Genomic DNA, 12,255 nt, shown 5'->3' on the forward strand with positions numbered 1-12,255 from the left:
AAAAAAGTGTGGTTTATTCAAGCCTAACGTCACATCCAAAACATAACATTCAGATCATGGGAATCAATGCTGTATTTATATTCATGTTAGGTTAATGATGGCAAAATCAACTTTTACAATAATATACTAGTAGACTAAGTTAATTTGCGTGTCTTGAAAATGCCGCTTGTTCCGGAGAAGAAATGAATCCTCATAGATTGTATTTATCCTTCTGAAAAAAAAATATCCAAGAGCAGAAACAGAATTTTCTGTAATAATACATTTTTAAGATATAATTGTACATGGCTAAATCGAACACAAACAGACAGCATATGAAGGAACATCAGAAACCGCGTAGAAGTCTTTATATGCGGCTGTTGAGCCATCTGTCGATCTTCGGTATTCGTTTTATATATGTATATAGAGGCATAGGTAAGTAGCCATTGATGTTCTCCAGGTGTTTAAAATACATCTGATATGACCACAAACACTCTACAAAGGTGAGTGAGATGTCACCTTAAACACAGACGGACTACATGAAACTAGCTCTTTATGCTGGTTTAATGAACTCTGCTTAAAAACCCGAGGGGAAACGGAAAAGGCAAATTTCTTTGACAACGTAGCAAACATATTTTGTGTTAGCAATATTCTCCAGAAGAAAAACCGCATTGTAGGCCTGCTGATAAAGGGCTAGTAATGGGCATTGTTTTCTGACCAGTCCACCCGCATTGTCCAGCAAACCCACATGTCCGTGAAACCTACACTTAGTCCAGTCTTAATGAGAGTGCTGGGCAGTGTGCGGATTCACGAGCGAGTAGGGGAATTCAAAAGGTTTGGGGACAAGGCAAGAAAAGAAATTGTCAAAGACACGAGCTCATATCAGTGTGATAGCCCTTGGCTCCACTTGCAGCAACAATGAAAGGTCTTCATACAGTATCATTGAGTTAAGCGACCCTCTCCCAGCCTCATTCAAAAATGACCGCTTACATCCTGTACAAAAACTATGGCCGGTCGCTTGTATCCTGGAAAAATTAAGAGGGTGGGTCGGTCATTGGGCCGGAGGGACGATAAGGTCATGACCTAAGGTCAACAAAATGACCTGAGCAGGGTACGTCAATGACGTGAACGGACTTAGCAGGCATCACGATGGACGTTTAGTCTGCATGGATGAAGCCGTTATTGCTAATTATCGAGATGCTTCTAAATGCTTCAGGGCCGTTTACCACCTGCAAAAGCCTTTCAAAAAAAATTAAATTTTTCGTAAAATTCAACATTTGATATCCTTGAAGAGGAGGTCAGTAAATGAACCAACAGAAAATGTTTAGTGTTATTATCTAAAAGATGAAATAGAGGAAATGGTTTGTGGAAGGGTGATATATGATATATATCACCAAACAGATAGCTCGTTTATCTCATATTGGGATTTACTATCATATCTACACTGCAAACATATTTACTCTTCGACCTTCGCAATATATACATATATATTGCGGGATGGTATAACAAGAATGAGGAGGATACACATCTTTCGAAATGGTTGACAATCACAATAACTTTGTACGCATTTTAAACAAAGTATGACCTTTTCTAAAAGATGTTATTGCTCATAATATTGGACGTTGTATCATATTTGTTGTTAACATGCTTCAACATTGATGATTAATACACTGTGGCTTGTGTCTTTGTTGAGAGATGCACGGGTCTAAACAAACGATTGTGTAATGAAACGAAATAAATGGTTTGTAAATATATACACCTTGTTAGCGGTTCAGTCAATATGACAAGGCGTGGTATCACATGACATTTTCTTCATCACGAAATACACGAAACTATCCTCAGATCCATATGTTCGCATTTGTCTTTTGATTCTGTTCAACTATTGCATGGAACAGACATTCCAACGATTTTTAATACTTTGTCCTTTTTTTTCATTTCCCATATCGAAAAACTCTTGTACGATAATGCAATAAAATGGCGTTTCTTTTGAAGAATGGTTGGCAAGATAGGTATTTCGTGGATTGTATTTTGACAACCGGTGGAAACTGCACTGTAATGGAATTATTCTTTAATCTATGTCTGATTCAACCGTAACTAAAGAAAGTAAATAACTTCATTCATGTGTAATCAATCTCTCGTCTGAGTAGGCTAATAGTGACTCAATTGTCTTCTTGTTATATTGTTATTCCTGACAATACTGGACTGTAGAATTTCAAGAAGCATGGACAGATCAATGTTTTACTGCCGCTCCGAGGGTGGATGGGTTTGACAGAGCATTGGCTATATCCCAGTCCCCGCATCTGAAATAACGTTCTGCTCACAAGTATTGATCTCCGTGCTTATCAATGTCTAAGAGGCTATCTTTATTATGTTATTGACATTATTTCATTTAATAAAGTAAATTATAGTCCATCTTCTCAAAAAGGATATGATGTTACCATCTTAATAATAATTAACAAAGGCGACAAAACTCTTTCCTTTTAATCTCTAAAACTAATATTTTGTATCAAGTGGTTCCTTTTTTATATTACTTTGTTTTGATAAAGTACAATACAGTTTCTTTTAGGGTTTTTTAGAAAACGAATATACATGTTACCATTTTAAATCATCTTCACGTTATCCGTAAAATCCGCATCTCTAGCTTTTCTTTAAAATATCCCCACAATCACGAAAGACATAAAATCATTTACAAGTGATATATGCGAATGAAATATACAATTGCATGCCATTGCTTGTACGGTTGATTGATTTCAAAGCCTTGTTACTGTGTTATCTTACTAACATATTCCTCCTCTGTAATAAATACCTAGATGACAAACACCGCAAACTATAATTACAGTCACAGTCAGATGTACACAACTCACATTCGCGTTCTACAAGCCAAACAAAACAAACCTACATTCTAACATGTTTAAAATCTACAAATCATGGCTGACAAGGCAGAAAATTAACATGTGTCACGGTGTTAAATTTCATAATGTCTCATCTGTTTGTAATATACACAATGCCATGCTTATAAGTATCAGTGTCTCCTGGCCTTAGTCATCGGCAACAATGGACTGCCAGACAAAGATGTTCATCCCAGTAATTCTGTTTCAACAAGAATTTAAGTTGCTTTAAAATTACTCTTTATTGTTAAATGTAGTCCCTTTTATGATATTTTCCCACCAATTACCCGTAGCATCTTTCGTTTCGAACCTCGAGTCAGCTGTTCCCATAACTCTGAAACCATACCTGCAAGTTCAGCACTGGGTCCAGTAACCAAACTGTGGGAACACCATCCAGTTACAAAGTCAATGTGGTTTCTTTTTACATAATGCGTTTCAGTATTGAGAAAGTTTCAAAAATCTTCTATTGTGGCCTTTTATCTACGAGTTGGCCAAGTTCGCTAACTTGACCCTGCTCTGTTCCCGAACACTTTCGACACAATGGAGAATAACAATTGTATTAATATTATGTTTCAGCACCTTTAAGCTTTTTAACTTTACATTGTTTGTGGGAGGCAGGTTTTTGTTCTGAGCCAATTACATTTCTCGTCTCGGACTCGCGCCTGGGTTGGATTACTAATCATAACCTGCCTTCTCACGGTTCTAGCGGAGCAGAATATTTCCATTGCTGTCGTGGTTTGGTCACTACTTAATTTTTCCTATTGTTTAGGCGCTACAATAGCAAACTAGTATAAAGAATTGTTGCAACCATTATTTAAACTTGCACCTAAAATCACCCACCTAAACAATATGGTGATTTAGGTGACTGAGTGCTCGCTTCGATTTGTTTGCTTTCACTTTCAAGGCAATGTAAATATATAGCTGAGTGATGAATGGGATAATGTTCTTAAGAATAATGACTTATTTTGGCAGACGTGTTCGACAGGTCGTAGAAATAGTTATTTCAATCAATACCGAGTCTATAAATTTAGAGTTTAATGGGTAAAACCCAAAGAAACAGAACATGTCACAAAATTGCAATCTTTATGGTTAACATGCCGTGTCGTCATCTCTCTGTGGAATGAAAAAGAAGGGGATATTTTCTGATCGGGAGTATATTTCTTGATTTAATTAAAGTCAGTTCTAAACATATTGACCTGTGCAGGAATATCAAATTTCATATCAATTTTTTTTTCCCATTTACTGACATAAAGGATTGTGTGATCTGATAACAAATGAATAAAATTAAACAGCAATTTGATGAGTAAATTCATCTTGATATTTAGATACTTGGGCCATTTAGTGATTGCATCATAATACGAGATAATCCAGGTGATAATAAACAATGAAATAATAAACAAGTAGGTTGTTATCGTATTGATCTTTATCGTAAAGTTAATTCGTACTCCTTGCATGTCTTTTTTATATTCAGTTACCAAATACTTATCACAGCTTAAAGGTTTTAATGTTGTCCTCATGATTCTAACTGAAGATGGTTACGTGCTTTATGTGTTATAATTAGTTTTATTTTGAACCAATCTCAATGACCATTACCGAGAGGGTTACACAATGTGACAATCGACTACAAACTGACCATGAAATTACACTAAATCCCTCATTGGTAGCTATAGCGTAAAACGTAAAGCTGACCTCTCTAAATGACTTTCAAACAAATCTTTGTACAATGCAAACAAAAACGTCACACAATAGATTGACAGCCAACGCTTGAGGCTCAGAACGCTGGATGAGCAAACCTCGCGGACCCCCAACTAAGCAGCATGACATCTCCGCAAACATTAAAGAAAAAAACGGACTTAGCAGCACCCCCTGTATCACACCTCTCATGTTGTTCTCTTACACGCTATTATTGGCACGGAGTTTGGCTAAATATATTGTGTGCACTCGGTGGTCTTCATAGATATGTACACTGTTAAGTGGGAGCGTTAGCTTTGTATGCCACTGACCAAATTGCACCCTTTCACTTACTTTTTTTTAACTTTCAAGGGCATTGCATCTGTGTCATTCAGGACGGTTTGGGACCATTAATTATGTCATTTTTCTGTAGTGTGAAAATCAAATTTAAGAACATGTAAAGGTAATTAATTTGCTTCAAAGAATCTTTATTGAGATTAATTCTATCTATTTAATTAATACTTTTCTGTATTATGAAAATCATGTTTAAGAACATTTAAATGTTAGTTATGTGCGTGTAAAATTATTGAGATTTGTATTATCAGTTTTAAGTAATACTCCTCGCTCAAAAGGAATATGTTTTTAGAAAATCATGAGGTCATAATTTGTCTTTTCTCCTAAAATGTCTTAACATTCGGATGTATCATCGCTTAGATCACGATCAAAGAAAACGTAAATCAAACTGTTGATCAAAAGTTTACTCTAAAGTAATTTTAACTTGGTTGGTTTTTCTTTCAATTGGCTAAAAGTAGTTTTGATAGCCTATTGACATGAAATTAATTTCAACAACACTTTATTTTTATAAACTGAAATGACGCGTTGCGCGTTAATAAATATTTTTTCATTGTCTAAAGAATAAATAAATTAGATAAAATTCACAGCTGTTGAAAACTAGTGACCAGTTTGTTCACCGTGGCACGAGCTTCTTTCGAATATTGCTCATAGAACAGATCAATTTGAATGTGAATTCTTTTTTCACCACACCTCATGCTTCATGGCCATTATTTATTTGGGCCAGGCTGTCACAGACGCTCTTGATTCTTGAGATGTCTATCTGTGATGTTTGTAGCGTTAAATTATATTCAATCCACGGCCTCTTCAACAACCACCAACGTATGTCACCTAAATAGAAGTCAATTGATATTTCTGAAATTAAGAAGCTTTTTACCATCTCTTTGGTCTTTTGTCAAAACCCCTAAAACAGCAAGGGGTTCTTAAGACCGGCCTTCGATTCACAAATTATAAGTTTCGGTTCCATCTTATGTTTTTTATTCTATTTCATCAACGGGTGTGAATACATTTCATGAAGTTGGTTTCCGTGGCAACGTCTTATTCTCTTCCAAATATTTGTCGCCGTGTGCTGATTGGCTTTTAAACAACATGTATGATTAAGGACAATGTAGGTCTACACGAGTTGACACTATTAAACCGACGGGTAAGCATTTAATGAAGGTAATATTTCACCGAAATATGTTTTGCAAGTTTAAGCTCCGACTTTTCGCCAAACCTTTGTCCGTTTATCAGGAAAGTGTGTTTAGTGTTGAGAATTATTTCAATGAATATGTATGTAACAATATTTATTCACCAGTTTGCGTGATATTAAAAGCTACCCAGTAATAATAGCTGAATACATTTGGTTGACTTCATCAACTTGATCGATAGTACGTTTTACCTTTGAAGTTTCACTACACGGATGGCGAACCGTAATAAGGTACATACGAATATGAAAGCTCATGTGTTAAGTAATAATAACGTTTCAAAAAATTCAAACCTCGGATGTGAAGACGTTGAAATAATAATATTTCCATATATGGATAGGTGAAATGGGGTTTAAGATTATTGCACTTATATAGCGACGTGCATGTACGCGTGTGTGGCTACTTCAGTCCGGACTGATGCCGATTTATAGTGCTAGCCCACTGAGATACCATGCCGCAGTTAAACATGAATACCCCACTCAGACATAGTATACTTGTTTTAGCCGTTTAATGCCGAGCGCCAGACAGGGTACAAGTACCATCTTTTAACGTTTTTTGTTATGACGCGACCGGGGATCGAACACCGGACCTTCCGCTCTCCGGGCGGACGCTCTACCACTAGACCACGGAGGAGGTCATATATATGGAAAAATAGAAGAAATAGATTTCAGAACACTAAATTCGATAAAAAGAAAACGAAAGGAGACACAAAGCAACAATATACAGTATATAATAGAACCACGTCAAGCCAAAGTACGTTCAAGTGAGCGTGTCAAACTTTGATTTGTCGCTTATCTCGAATCGATGCTTTCGATTTTAAAGGCCCCAAAAGTAGCCATTAAATGTACAATTAACCTGATAAGTGGAATCCGAGTATGCAGTCGATATGGATAATTGTTTCATAGACTTTCTACCATGAATAGACGACCTAAACCACAAGATTTGTTTCTAGTTTTGTAATCACATAATCACTGATGCACTATATCAGGATAGTATTACTTGGTAATAAATAGCCGAAGGGGTCGACACAGTGAGGGAGTACATACACGCATGTGTAATGCTATTTTAACGAATAAGTAACATACATGTATATCATTATCATTATAGTTTGATGATTGGATGCATTCGGAGTGTCCACGCTGTCAGCTGTACACATTGTGCATTGTCTCTGAAGCATCTTTTCGAAACGTATGGAGTCACTACGTTAACGTATGGAGTTACTACGTTAAAACATGGGAGTTACTACGTTAAAGCATGGGAGTTACTACGTTTAAGCATGGGAGTTACTACGTTAACGTATGGGAGTTACTACGTTAACGTATGGGAGTTACTACGTTTAAGCATGGGAGTTACTACGTTAACGTATGGGAGTTACTACGTTAAAGCATGGGAGTTACTACGTTAAAACATGGGAGTTACTACGTTAACGTATGGGAGTCACTACGTTAACGTATGGGAGTTACTACGTTAAAGCATGGGAGTTACTACGTTAAAACATGGGAGTTACTACGTTAACGTATGGGAGTCACTACGTTAAAGTATGGGAGTTACTACGTTAAAACATGGGAGTTACTACGTTAAAACATGGGAGTTACTACGTTAACGTATGGGAGTTACTACGTTAACGTATGGGAGTTACTACGTTAAAACATGGGAGTTACTACGTTAACGTATGGGAGTTACTACGTTAACGTATGGGAGTTACTACGTTTAAGCATGGGAGTTACTACGTTAACGTATGGGAGTTACTACGTTAACGTATGGGAGTCACTACGTTAAAGTATGGGAGTCACTACGTTAAAACATGGGAGTTACTACGTTAAAACATGGGAGTTACTACGTTAACGTATGGGAGTCACTACGTTAAAGCATGGGTGTTACTACGTTAACGTATGGGAGTCACTACGTTAAATCATTGGAGTTACTACGTTAACGTATGGGAGTCACTACGTTAAAGCATGGGAGTTACTACGTTAACGTATGGGAGTTACTACGTTAACGTATGGGAGTTACTACGTTAACGTATGGGAGTCACTACGTTAACGTATGGGAGTTACTACGTTAACGTATGGAGTCACTACGTTAAAGCATGGGAGTTACTACGTTAAAGCATGGGAGTTACTACGTTAAAGCATGGGAGTTACTACGTTAACGTATGGGAGTCACTACGTTAAAGCATGGGAGTCACTACGTTAAAGCATGGGAGTCACTACGTTAAAGCATTGGAGTTTTACGGCACGACTTCAGCAAGTCCACGTAAAGGTATGGGATTTACTACGTCAGCGAAACGAGGGAGATGGGGTGTTGTCAACACGTTTTCAGCAATATCATTTAACAATTCCACCGTGAAACGTACACGTGTACACCTGGGCACACGTATCACCGCATCCTCTGCCATTCTATTTGTCGGCATATATCAGAAACAATCATGAGATGCACGGCACGCATCCGAAAGATTATATCATACCTGACACAATATTACAAAACATCTATAACCAAAAGCATACCCACTCAACTTGAGGAGGACTTTGGGTTGAGTTGCGTCCCTTTGGCACGCCAGAAACTTTATGAATGTGGGTTCGAATCCCGGTTCGCCCCGATTATTTTTCTAGGTTTGTCAGCACCATACCCGTGCTCGTGGTTTCACCGAAGTGGTAAACGTCTGACACCTGCATCACTTCGGGCTTTCCTCCCACATTAAGCTGACACGCAGTGATATAACTGGAATACTGTTAAAAGCGGCGTTAAACCCAACTCACTCACTCACTATCAGTAAGTGATAAAAAAACCAGGTGTTCGCTGTAAGGTGAGCGTGTCCTGTCCTGTCGGCGGCATCCGTCATAAACACATGCAAAGACAAGTCAGTTGTTCACCTAAAAGACACTGGAACATATGGTACAAGTCAAAATAGGCAATTGCAGCGGACATCATGTTTGTCACAGATGCGTCAAATTTGGAAATGTCCTCTACATAAAACGTTTTGAAATCTTTACTAAGTCCTTGAACGATGTAACCCTCATAAAACTACTTTTGAGCAAGATTCGTATGACGTTCTTTGAAATATTCGAAGAAGGAACATGCTTGATTGTACCGCAAAAGTTGTGAAATGTGACACCAAAGGCTGGAGCTGCTGGAATAGTGCTCGTCAGAAAGGGAAAGTTCTCATACGGTCTCGTGGTTAGTTATTGGTCACTCTGAATCTTTATGCATGCAATACTATCTAAATATGAAACAGATGAGGTCTCACTGGTCTCTTTATTTCTAGCTCAAATTCGTGAATTATATAAAGCATTTTGTCGCTTATAATTGTGTAAAACAGCACAGCATATTCACGATGCTTCCAGCATTTCTGTTAATTTATCTATTATTAATTTAACCCATATGGACGGGTTAACTGAATAACTGATCTATCAAAACCCAATTCCATTTTCAATGATTTCAAGTTTTGACAACTGAACACTGAATGTGACCTTCGCGCATGACCTTAAGGTATAACGGCCTATGATGGTAGGGCAAGTTACGTTCACACGTCACGGTCGCGGGTTTCATTCTAGTTGTGTATTTCATATTGTGGGTTCAATAAAAAAATAGAATTAATTTTTCGGTGACTGACACACGGGCACGTAACGTTTAAAAAGACTGCTTGTGACCCACCATGATATAAGGGACTTTTATGGGTCGCATTTTGACATCTCATTATTTTTTAAACTACAATATCTTAGGAACACAATTCGCAAGCAATTCATATTTTTTACAAAGATACATGACATCAAACATTTGGACTCATTTTCAGAATTGTTATAACTGTTTGTGTAATAATTGCAGTTTTTAAACATAAAGTGCACTTAAAGGTATGGGATTTACTACGTCATATCATTTAACAATTCCAACGTGAAACACTGTTTATATAATAATTGCAGTTTTTAGACATAATGTCGGATAAATTGAAAGTAGACATGAACGCTGAAAGGTTTGGAAATAATGTTTTTATTACATTATGTACTAATGAGAGAAAAATAAGATATTGTGTACAGTACGTACACGTGACTCTTCACTGATAAAATTTGACGTCAAATGTCTCGCGACGTTATGACGTCACAGCACAATTGTATCCAAGCACCCATAAGGTCCTTTTTCTCATGATGGGTTACATTTATTCTTAAACGCCACAGTCAGCAATATCCCTTCTACACGACGGCGGTCTATAAATAATCGAGTCTGGACCAAACAAACCATTGATGGGTGTTACGAGGCACGTCCCATGCCGTCGCTTCCATGTGTTGCTGAGGACCTAATCTCCCCCATTGGGTTAAAAAAACCTAACAACTACGATTAAGATATTTCGTTAGTCAATCAATATTAGCTGCGTTGATGACATGCCCAGCTTGAACTTTGACTGTCCATAGCGTTACGCAAATTGTGTGAGTGACGGGTCCTACCGGTGAAGCAGGAAATGCTTACCCTTTTCGCCTGGTGTCATTGCTAATTTCGAGCGATCCATTCATATAATCTTCATCTCTATTTTTCCTTTAACCCCTTTTTGAATCTGTTTCAGCAGATAATCGAGACAAATTGTTCTCTGGTGATGACGTCTTGAATGTCCAAAATGACCTTATTCTAAGGGTTTGAGTTGGCTTCATAAATCTATTATACACTCTATGTGTCTCTCTTTATGAATCCCGCACATATGATTAATAGAAATAACATTTGATCCTTAAATGAAAGAAATGAAACGGGTTGTTCAAATGAAACCATAAAGCGTTGTATATTTATTCTACATAACCGGCTCCTAATACTGGACATATCCATTTACAATTTACAAAAGTATATCTTACCTAAAATGGTACATTTATCTCGAGTGTAAAGTACAGAGGCGCTGCCAGGTCGGTAAGTTCGAATTTGAATTTATAAGAAACATTTAAATGTCCCCAAGACGTACAAGGAAGTAATTTATATGTTTCAGGGGAGCGAAGATGATACTAATCATGAAAATAAAACTCTGAAACAGAAAACCAGAATGTTGAAATAAATCAGAACCTCGCGTGCCGGTTGTCAGTATAGCCTAATCCTATAAACGCATGAAAAACCCCATGTATGCTGGTGTCCTTAAGGTGTTATGGGATCGCTGAGAGCTCAAAGCAAAGTGTTTACTAATAGACGTTTTTGACATTCTTCTTCAAGAAAATATCACAATCATGGGGAATACTAATGGCTATCAATCCTATTGCCTAAATCGTCTCAATGTAACACACGGGTGTACATGTGATATGGACACTGCGGTGATTGAGCGTAAAAAACCCTGAAGGGGACGGACGCTTTGGGAAACTTATAGAATTGAGAACAATTGGGAACTTCAGACCTTTGCCTAGAAACGTTACTTAGAAATATGGAAAGAGTTTTATCGCTTATACTTAAATTTTGACAATTAAAATTTTATTTTAACTCTCTCTTCTTAAAGAGAATATAAATTATTATTATTAAAGATTTACGTATCTATGTAGCTATCTAGCTATCTCTCTCTCTCTCTCTCTCTCTCTCTCTATATATATATATATATATATATATATATATATATATATATATATATATATTCTCCTTAAAAAGATTTAAATAACTATAACTATATATATTTACTTGGTGATAGTGTTTGTCGAATCACTAATAGCTCATCTTGTAACTTGAATAATAAGTGATAGGCCGAGGAAAGCATTGTACAGCTGGGCTGTTATTTCATCGCATTTTAGGAAGAGCTTTGTGATCAGTAGACTAAAACTCTACACAGTGCCTGTATGGCGCATCCTCAATCAGTGAATATAAAACTAACAACGCACGGTATCAATTTACACTGACGTGAGGTTATTTTTGCTGAACATTGTATACTATCTTCAGTACATATTGACTATGATTTATGAAAGGGCACTGATTTCTATTTTAATAACTTGAGAAATTAGTAATTAGAAAATTATCACAAGGCTTGGGGCCCAAATTTGATAAAAGCTCCAATTTAAAAAACAACGTTAACCTAAATACGACCACAAGCACGCGTTCACACCAATGTAAAACATTGGAATAGAAATCCCGAACATTGTGACAAGTGTATACAACATCACATTTCAAAAGGATGTCAATCATATTAACAGCAGTACAATATATTTGATGATAGATTAATACATGATTGTAAT

Source organism: Haliotis rufescens, unplaced genomic scaffold (assembly GCF_023055435.1).
Source record: "Haliotis rufescens isolate VD_foot unplaced genomic scaffold, xgHalRufe1.0.p SCAF_2, whole genome shotgun sequence".
Lineage (NCBI taxonomy): Eukaryota > Metazoa > Mollusca > Gastropoda > Lepetellida > Haliotidae > Haliotis > Haliotis rufescens.